Here is a 10,545-nt window from a genome sequence, read left to right as displayed (position 1 = left end):
ATCAGTACATCGTGAGTACACAGTGTCAGACTGGCCCGGCGGGACACCGGACAATGCTCCGATGGGCCCCAGGTTCTCAGTGAGCCCTTAATCGGGACCTAGAGGGGACCCGCCGGCAACTGGACTGGGATAGTTAAAATGGCCGTCGGCCTATCGGAGGCTGGTAGCTGATGTGAGCTCGCAGTTCATGGAAACCTCACTGCCATGCGCCGCACACTGATGTCTGCTTCCGGCCTCTGATAGACCGACGCCCATTTTAGCGACCCTGTAGGATTTGAAACATTGAAACAGCAAGAGGACGCCACTCAGCACGGTAACATAAGCTGGTAAGGAATTGTTATATACAGTGGGGGAAATAAGTATTTGATCCCTTGCTGTTTTTGTAAGTTTGCCCACTGACAAAGACATGAACAGTCTAGAATTTTAAGGGTAGGTTAATTTTAACATTGAGAGATAGAATATCCAAAAGAAAAATCAATAAAATCACATTGTATAAATTAGATACATTTATTTGCATTTTGCAGTGAGAAATAAGTATTTGATTCTTCTGGCAAACACTTAATACTTTGTGGCAAAACCCTTGTTGGCAAGCACAGCAGTCAGGCGTTTTTTGTAGTTGATGATGAGGGTTGCGCACATGTCAGGAGGAATTTTGGTCCACTCCTCTTTGCAGATCATCTCTAAATCATTCAGATTTTGAGGCTGTCGCTTGGCAACTCAGAGCTTCAATTCCCTCCATAAGATTTCTATGGGATTAAAGTCTGGAGACTGGCTAGGCCACTCCATGACCTTAATGTGCTTCTTTTTGAGCCACTCCTTTGTTGCCTTGACTGTATGTTTTGAGTCATTGTCTTGCTGGAAGACCCAGCCTTGACCCATTTTTAATGTACTGGTGGAGTGAAGGAGGTTGTCACTCAGAATTTTACGGTACATGGATCCATCCATTCTCCCTTTGATGCGGTGAAGTAGTCCTGTGCCCTTAGCAGAGAAACACCCCCAAAACATAATGTTTCCACCTCATGCTTGACAGTGGTTATGGTGTTCTTTGGGTCATAGGCAGCATTTCTCTTCCTCCAAACACGGCGAGTTGAGTTAATGCCAAAGTGCTCAATTTTTGTCTCATCTGACCACAGCACCTTCTCCCAATAACTCACAGAATCATCCAGGTGTTCAATGGCAAACTTCAGACGGGCCTGCACATGTGCCTTCTTGAGCAGGGGAACGTTGTGGGCACTGCAGGATTTTAAACCTTTAAGGCGTAATGTGTTACCAATGGCTTTCTTGGTGACTGTGGTCCCAGATGCCTTGAGATCATCAGCAAGATCCCCCCGTGTAGTTTTAGGCTGATCTCTCACCTTCCTCATGATCAAGGATACCCCACGAGGTGAGATTTTGCATGGTGCCCCAGATCGATGTAGATTGACAGTCATTTTGTATTTCTTCCATTTTCTTACTATTGTACTAACAGTTGTCTCCTTCTCACCCAGCATCTTACTTATGGTTTTGTAGACCATTCCAGCTTCGTGCAGGTCTATGATCTTGTCCCTGATATCCTTACAAAGCTCTTTGGTCTTGCCCATGTTGTAGAGGTTAAAGTCTGACTGATTAATTGAGTCTGTGGACAGGAGTCTTTTATACAGTTGACTGTTTATATAAAAGACTCCTGTGGGAGTCTTTAATGTAGGTAATGAGTTGATTAGGAGCATCTAACTGGTCTGTAGGGGCCGGAACTCATAATGGTTTGTAGGGGATCAAATACTTATTTCTCACTGCAAAATGGAAATAAATGTATCTAATTTATACAATGTGATTTTCTTGATTTTTTTTTATATTCTATCTCTCAATGTTAAAATTAACCTACCCTTAAAATTATAGACTGTTCATATCTTTATCAGTGGGCAAAGTTACAAAAAAAGCAAGGGATCAAATACTTATGTACAGTGGGTACGGAAAGTATTCAGACCCCTTTAAATTTTTCACTCTTTGTTTCATTTGGTAAATTCTAAAAAAGCTCTATTTTTCTCATTAAAGTACACTCTGCTCCCCCTCTTGACTGAAAAAAACAGAAATGTAGAAGTTTTTGCAAATTTGTTAAAGAAAAACTGATATCACATGGTCATAAGTATTCAGACCCTTTGCTCAGTATTGAGTAGAAGCACCCTTTTGAGCTAATACAGCCATGAGTCTTCTTGGGAATGATGCAACACGTTTTTCACAGCTGGATTTGGGGATCCTCTGCCATTCTTCCTTGCACATCCTCTCCAGTTCCGTCAGGTTGGATGGTGAACGTTGGTGGACAGCCATTTTCAGGTCTCTCCAGAGATGTTCAATTGGGTTTAGGTCAGGGCTCTGGCTGGGCCAGTCAAGAATGATCAGAGTTGTTCTGAAGCCACTCCTTTGTTATTTTAGCTGTGTGCTTAGGGTCATTGTCTTGTTGGAAGGTGAACCTTCAGCCAAGTCTGAGGTCCAGAGCACTCTGGAAAAGGTTTTCATCCAGGATATCTCTGTACTTGGCCGCATTCATGTTTCCTTCAGTTGCAACCAGTCTTCCTGTCTCTGCAGCTGAAAAACACCCCATAGCATGATGCTGCCACCACCATGTTTCACTGTTGGGATTGTATTGGGCAGGTGATGAGCAGTGCCTTGTTTTCTCCACACATACCGCATATAATTATCACCAAAAAGTTCTATCTTCATCTCATCAGACCAGAGAATTTTATTTCTCATAGTCTGGGAGTCCTTCATGTGTTTTTGAGCAAACTCTATGTGGGCTTTCATACGTCTTGCACTGAGAAGAGGCTTCAGTCGGGCCACTCTGCCATAAAGGCCCGACTGGTGGAGGGCTGCAGTGATAGTTGACTTTGTGGAACTTTCTCCCATCTCCCTACTGCATCTCTGGAGCTCAGCCAAAGTGATCTTGGGGTTCTTCTTTACCTCTCTCACCAAGGCTCTTCTTCGACGATTGATCAGTTTGGATGGACGGCCAGGTCTAGGAAGACTTCTGGTGGTCCCAAACTTCTTCCATTTACGGATTATGGAGGCCACTGTGCTCTTAGGAACCTTGAGTAATGCAGAAATTCTTTTGTAACCTTGGCCAGATCTGTGCCTTGCCACAATTCTGTTTCTGAGATCCTTGGGCAGTTCCTTTTAAGCTCATGATTCTCATTTGGTCTGACATGCACTGTGAGCTGTGAAGTCTTTTATAGACAGGTGTGTGCCTTTCCATATCAAGTCCTATCAGTTTAATTAAACACAGCTGGACTCCAATGAAAGAGTAGAACCATCTCAAGGAGGATCACAAGGAAATGGACAGCATGTGACTTAAATATGAATGTCTGAACAAAGGGTCTGAATACTTATGACCATGTGATATTTCAGGCGCCGGGGAATCACTGACTTCTGCTCCAGTGACCTCCGGCATGCGCTACAATAATGTTTGCTCCCCACTTCCTCCCTGCATCCTGATAGTTAGTAACCATATTGTATATATGTATATACCTGTTTATGTATATGTGTGTATATAGGTGTATACATATATACAATATGTTTCCTAACTATCAGGATGCCGGGAGAAAGTGGGGAGCAAACCTTATAGTTGCGCAAGCCGGATGTCATTGGAGCGGAAATCACAGTGACTCCCTGGCGCCTGAGCACTAGAGCACTGCAGGGAAAAATAGGGCTGGGAGAAGAAAAAACGCACCTTGCGTTATAGGCGCTTTGCGCATGCGCAGGATCTGGACAAGGAGACTGCAGGTCACAGGACCCTGTGACGTGCAGGTGAGGGGGGTAATAATGAAATGAAGTAAGTAGGTGGGGATTTCTTTGCGTCCCCCGGCCAGGAAGCATGAGTAGATTGATTTAAAAAAAAGCTATTTCAAAGCAACCAAACCTCTAATATGGGGCATACAGGTATGTATAGATTTACATTTCTATCACCTGTATGCCCATATTAGAGGTCTGATAAGTCCCAGGGGGTGACAGATTCTCCCTTTGGAGCTATCAGACATCTACCATGGCCATACACGGTATAGAAAAGTAAATCTATAGATACCTGTATGTCCCATAGTAAAGGTCTGATTGCAGAGAAATCTGTTTTTATAAACTCCGTTTTTCACAATCCTCGCCTATGTGCTTATTATTCCCCCAAATCCCCACCTATATGCTTAATTTTCATGACAGGCCCTGTGACGTGCACTGTGCCCCCTGACTTCCCAGGCATGCGCAAAGCGCCGCTCACATAGAGCGCGCTTTGCTTCATCCCGGACCCGTCTCTCCGTGCACTGCGCCGCAGGTTTCTATTGCGCAGGCACCGGGGAGTCAGTGTGACTTCCTGGCACCTGCGCAATGGAACCCTGCAGCGCAGTGCACAGGCAGACGGGGCCGAGATGAAGCAAAATGCGCTCTATGTGAGCGGCACTTTGCGGATGCCCGACACAAGAGGGAGCACAGTGCACGTCACAGGGCCCTGTGACGTGCAGGGGAGGGGGGAATATGATAATTAATCATATAGGCGGTGATTTGGGGTAATAATAAACACATAGGTGGGGATTGCTTGGTATCCGGGGGACGCCAAGCCTGTGAAAAACGGAGTTTATAAAAACAGATTTCTCTGCAATCAAACCTCTACCCTGGGCCATACAAGTATGTATAAATTCACTTTTCTATACCCTGTATGCCCATAGTAGAGGTCTGATAACTTCAAAGTGGAAAGTTCCTGGCTTTTTGTAGCCAACCAAGAGTCTTTCAATTCTTGTTTGAGGGATTTTCATCCATTCTTCCTTGGAAAATTCTTCCAGTTCTGTGAGATTCCTGGGTTGTCTTGCATGCACTGCTATTTTGAGGTCTAGCCACAGATTTTCAATGATGTTCAGATCAGGGGACTGTGAGGTCCATTGTAAAACCTTCACCTTGCTCCTTTTGAGGTAGTCTATTGTAGATTTTGACGTGTGTTTAGGATGATTATCCATTTGTAGAAGCCATCCTCTTTTCAACTTCAGCTTTTTTACAGATGATCATGCAGAGCTATTCTTTAGCTCTTTGCCATACAGTGGGGAAAAAAGTATTTAGTCAGCCACCAATTGAACAAGTTCCCCCCCACTTCAAAAGATGAGAGAGGCTTGTAATTGACATTATAGGTAGACCTCAACTATGAGAGACAAAATGAGAAAACAAATCCTGAAAATCACATTGTCTGATTTGGAAAGAATTTTTTTTCAAATTTTGGTGGAAAATAAGTATTTTGTCAATTACAAAAGTTCATCTCAATACGTTGTTATATATCCTTTGTTGGCAATGACAGAGGTCAAACATTTTCTGTAAGTCTTCACAAGGTTGTCACACACTGTTGCTGGTATGTTGGCCCATTCCACCATGCAGATCTACTCTAGAGCAGTGATGTTTTGAGGCTGTCGCTGGTCAACACAGACTTTCAACTCCCTTCAAAGGTTTTCAATAGGGTTTAGATCTGGAGACTGGCTAGGCCACTCCAGGACCTTGAAATGCTTCTTACTAAGCCACTCCTTTGTTGCCCTGGCGGTGATCATTGTCATTCTGAAAGACCCAGCCACGTTTCATCTTCAATGCCCTTGCTGATTGAAGGAGGTTTGCACTCAAAATCTCATGATACATGGCCCCATTCATTCTTTCATGTACACAGATCAGTAGTCCTGGTCCCTTGGCAGAGAAACAGTCCCAAAGCATGATGTTGCCACCCCCATGCTTCACAGTAGGGATGGTGTTCTTTGGATGCAACTCGGCATTCTTTCTCCTCCAAACACGTTGTGTTTCTACTAAACAGTTCTACTTTGGTTTCATCTGACCATATGACATTCTTCCAATACTCTTCTGGATCATCCAAATGCACTCTAGCAAACTTCAGATGGGCCCGGACATGTAATGGTTTAAGCAGGGGGACTCGTCTGGTACTGCAGGATCTGAGTCCCTGGCGGCGTAGTGTGTTACTGATGGTAGCCTGGGTAACGTTAGTCCCAGCTCTCTGCAGGTCATTCACTAGGTCCCCCCTTGTGGTTCTGGAATTTTTGCTCACCATTCTTGAGATCATTTTGACCCCACGGGGTGAAATCTTGTGTGGAGCCCCAGATCGAGGGAGATTATCAGTGGTCGTGTATGTCTTCCATTTTCTAATTATTGCTCCCACAGTTGATTTCTTCACACCAAGCTGCTTGCCTATTGCAGATTCAGTCTTCCCAGCCTGGTGCAGGGCTGCAGTTTTTTTCTGGTGTCCTTCGACAGCTCTTATGGTGAACATAGTGGAGTTTGGAGTGTGACTGTTTGAAGTTGCGGACAAGTGTCTTTTATACTGATAAGTTCAAACAGGTGCCAGTACTACAAGTAATGAGTGGAGGACAGAGGAGCCTCTTAAAGAAGAAGTTACAGGTCTGTGAGAGCCAGAAATTTTGCTTGTTTGTAATTGACCAAATACTTATTTTCCACCAAAATTTGAAAAATAATCCTTTCCAAATCAGACAATGTGATTTTCAGGATTTGTTTTCTCATTTTGTCTCTCATAGTTGAGGTCTACCTATGATGTCAATTACGGGCCTCTCTCATCTTTTTAAGTGGGAGACCTTGCACAATTGGTGGCTGACTAAATACTTTTTTTTTCTCACTGTATATCCTGTAGGGCTGGTAGCCTCTGGGTGCACAGTCATCAGTTTGGATCCAGGGATCACCTCCTGTAAGCTTTAAGCGGTAAGCTTTCCCCTTTCAATTTGTTTACTAAATTGTCATGTCCCAGTTAAAAATAATAAAATTAGCTGTTACTTAATCACCAGGGCAGTGGCAGAGATGCATGGCTGGACTTGGGGATGGTGAGTGTTTACAAACTGGCTGCAGCTCTGTTAACATCACGATTGTACTCACTAGGCTCAGTGGCTCATACCATCTATGCTGGCAAAGCCGCCGAGTTCAGGGAGTAGCTGCCGCCTATAAATAATCACAAGTGCAGAAGCGGCGATGCCGTTCTACACCTGGGGAGGGGGGGTGGTGATTATCAGTAGAATGTATTCTTTTTGACAATGGCACAATGATTTTGTAAAAAAAAGATGAAGGGGGAAAGCCCTTTGAGATGGTTAAGAGATTCTCCTTTTGATGAAGGAATACCGTGAAGGCTTCTCCATGTGCCAGTTCCTCTACTGATAAGGACAAGAATTATTATTTTCTTGATTAAATTGAGGATGCATAGTTTTGCCTTTTAAAGGTACAATCTATGTTAAAGTAGTAGTCTAATATTAATATTTACTAGTGATGAGCGAGCATGCTCGCAACTACTCGGTACTCGCCCGAGTATCTCACTGCTCGAGATGCTCGTTGCTCGGCGAGTATTTCCTGAATGCTCGGGCGGGAGCTCGAGTCCCCGGCCCCCATGTTTGACGCTGTTTAGACAGCGAATTAATAGGCGGGGATTGCCTGCCAGTCACTGTAATGTCACAGCCATGTTGGTTGTGGCATTACAGTCTTTGGCTGGCCGCATAGTGTCATCGAGTCTATATAAGACCCAGTGACCCTATGCTCATCACAGTCTACCCTTCGGAGAGGCAGAGTAGGGAGAGCTGCAGCTGAGTGCGGGAGAGAATTGGTGGTTGATTTAGTGAGGTATTCCACAGCACTATACACTGCTCAAAAAATAAAGGGAACACTCAAATAACACATCCTAGATCTGAATGAATTAAATATTCTCATTGAATACTTTGTTCTGTACAAAGTTGAATGTGCTGACAACAAAATCACACAAAAATCATCAATGGAAATCAAATTTATTAACCAATGGAGGCCTGGATTTGGAGTCACCCCCAAAATTAAAGTGGAAAAACACACTACAGGCTGATGCAACTTTGATGTAATGTCCTTAAAACAAGTCAAAATGAGGCTCAGTATTGTGTGTGGCCTCCACGTGCCTGTATGACCTCCCTACAATGCCTGGGCATGCTCCTGATGAGGTTGCAGATGGTCTCCTGTGGGATCTCCTCCCAGACGTGGACTAAAGCATCAGCCAACTCCTGGACAGTCTGTGGTGCAACGTGACGTTGGTGGATGGAGCGAGACATGATGTCCCAGATGTGCTCAATCGGATTCAGGTCTGGGGAACGGGCGGGCCAGTCCATAGCTTCAATGCCTTCATCTTGCAGGAACTGCTGACACACTCCAGCCAGATGAGGTCTGGCATTGTCCTGCATTAGGAGGAACCCAGGGCCAACCGCACCAGTATATGGTCCCACGAGGGGTCTGAGGATCTCATCTCGGTACCTAATGGCAGTCAGGCTACCTCTGGCGAGCACATGGAGGGCTGTGCGGCCCTCCAAAGAAATGCCACCCCACACCATTACTGACCCACTGCCAAACCGTTCATGCTGAAGGATGTTACAGGCAGCAGATCGCTCTCCACGACGTCTCCAGACTCTGTCACGTCTGTCACATGTGCTCAGTGTGAACCTGCTTTCATCATTTCATCTTTCACAGGGCGCCAGTGGCGACTTTTCCAATCCTGGTGTTCTGTGGCAAATGCAAAGCGTCCTGCACGGTGTTGGGCTGTGAGCACAACCCCCATCTGTGGATGTCGGGCCCTCATACCACCCTCATGGAGTCGGTTTCTAACCATTTGTGCAGAAACATGCACATTTGTGGCCTGCTGGAGGTCATTTTGCAAGGCTCTGGCAGTGCTCCTCCTGTTCCTCCTTGCACAAAGGAGGAGGTAACGGTCCTGCTGCTGGGTTGTTGCCCTTCTATGGCTCCCTCCACATCTCCTGGTATTTGCTCCATGCTCTGGACACTGCTGATAGACACAGCTACCCTTCTTGCCACAGCTCGCACTGATGTGCCATCCTGGATGAACTGCACTACCTGAGCCATTTCTGTGGGTTGTACTCTAGACACCCCCTCATGCTACTGTACCTCTAGGGGTGAGAGCAATGGCAAAATGAAAAAGTGACCAAAACAGAAGCCAAAAAGTATGAGAACAGAGAAATGGTCTGTGGTCACCACCTGCAGAACCACTCCTTTATAGGGGGTAGCTTGCTAATTGCCTATCATTTCTACCAGTTGTCTGTTCCATTTGCAAAACAGCAGGAGAAATTGATTCACAATCAGTGTTGCTTCATAACTGGGCAGGTAGATTTCACAGAAGTGTTATTGACTTGGAGTTACATTGTGTTGTATAAGTGTTCCCTTTCTTTTTTTGAGCAGTGTACATCTAAACTAACAGTCATTCTAAGGACTAATTCAGATGCATATTAATCCTAGTGAAGCAGGAGTTAGGCAAGCATAGTTTGTGGAGAGTGTATACAACAGAATAGGCAGAATAGGGTCCATTGCACATTCTGTCTGCTGCTGTTTCTGATATCCATAGCTCTAGATATCAGGGCTAATATTCTTTTTGCTCTTAATCCTGATTATTTTGTTGAAAAGCAATATAATACACCATTTTTACTGCTCCATTTGCTTGTTAGCATCATATAGCCAGATTTATTTGATTTTAATAGCATTGCTGTATTGTGGAAGCAGAGAAACATGTCCATCTTCTCAGGTGATCCTATATTACTGTGGTAATAATCCTGACATTTTTGGGAACGTGACAAATATTATACTCCATTTAAAGTCTTCCAGTTGTGTGTTATTCAAACCTATTCACACTTGGTCGCTGACCAATACCATACTATTTGACCACTGCCTAAAACCATGGTCATCAGACGTGATCCTATATTACTGCGGTAATAATCCTGCCATTTTTGGGAACGTGACAAATATTATACTCCATTTAAAGTCTTCCAGTTGTGTGTTATTCAAACCTATTCACACTTGGTCACTGACCAATACCATACTATTAGACCACTGCCTAAAACCATGGTCATCAGACGTGATCCTATATTTCTGCGGTAATAATACAGACATCTTTGGGAACGTGACAAATATTATACTCCACTTAAAATGGGCAAGGTGCGTGGCAAGGGACGGACGGGGAAGTTGACATTATGATGATGGTGCACGCAGAGGCCAAGGACGTGGACAAGCCAAAATTGCGCCTGCTGAGGGAGCACAACAAGCACCCACATCATGTCGTCCTATCTTCCTGTCCCACTTTGTAGGGGGCTGCGGAAGACCACTATTGAAGCCAGAGCAGTGTGAAAAGGTTGCTGGTTGGATAGCAGATAATGCTTGTAGTCAGTTTGCCACCACCACCACCCTGTCTTCCACACGGTCCAGTCTCAGTAGCTGCGAGTTTGGACAACATATTCCTCACCTTGATCCTCCTTCCTCCCACAATGCCGAGTACCCAGAGACAAGTAATCTCACACTTGGACACTCCGAAGAGCTGTTCACCTTTCCATTTATAGATTTGGGCCTCTCGCCCAGCCCGCTGGAAGTTGGGCATGAGGAGATCGCATGTAGCAATTCACAGACCAGAGGCAGCAGAGGAGCCGGGGGATCACAGACAGGGAGGAGAAGACACAGTGCACAGTCCGGCCCATGTGCACCAAAATATTATTAGCAGAAAGCTTCAAAGAGTGAGTAAAGAAGAACAACAAAGTA

This window comes from Phyllobates terribilis, unplaced genomic scaffold, assembly GCF_046119375.1.
Source record: "Phyllobates terribilis strain yellow unplaced genomic scaffold, ASM4611937v1 Scaffold_3__8_contigs__length_932513732, whole genome shotgun sequence".
Classification (NCBI taxonomy): domain Eukaryota; kingdom Metazoa; phylum Chordata; class Amphibia; order Anura; family Dendrobatidae; genus Phyllobates; species Phyllobates terribilis.
Note: the sequence above shows the minus strand (reverse complement) of the source record.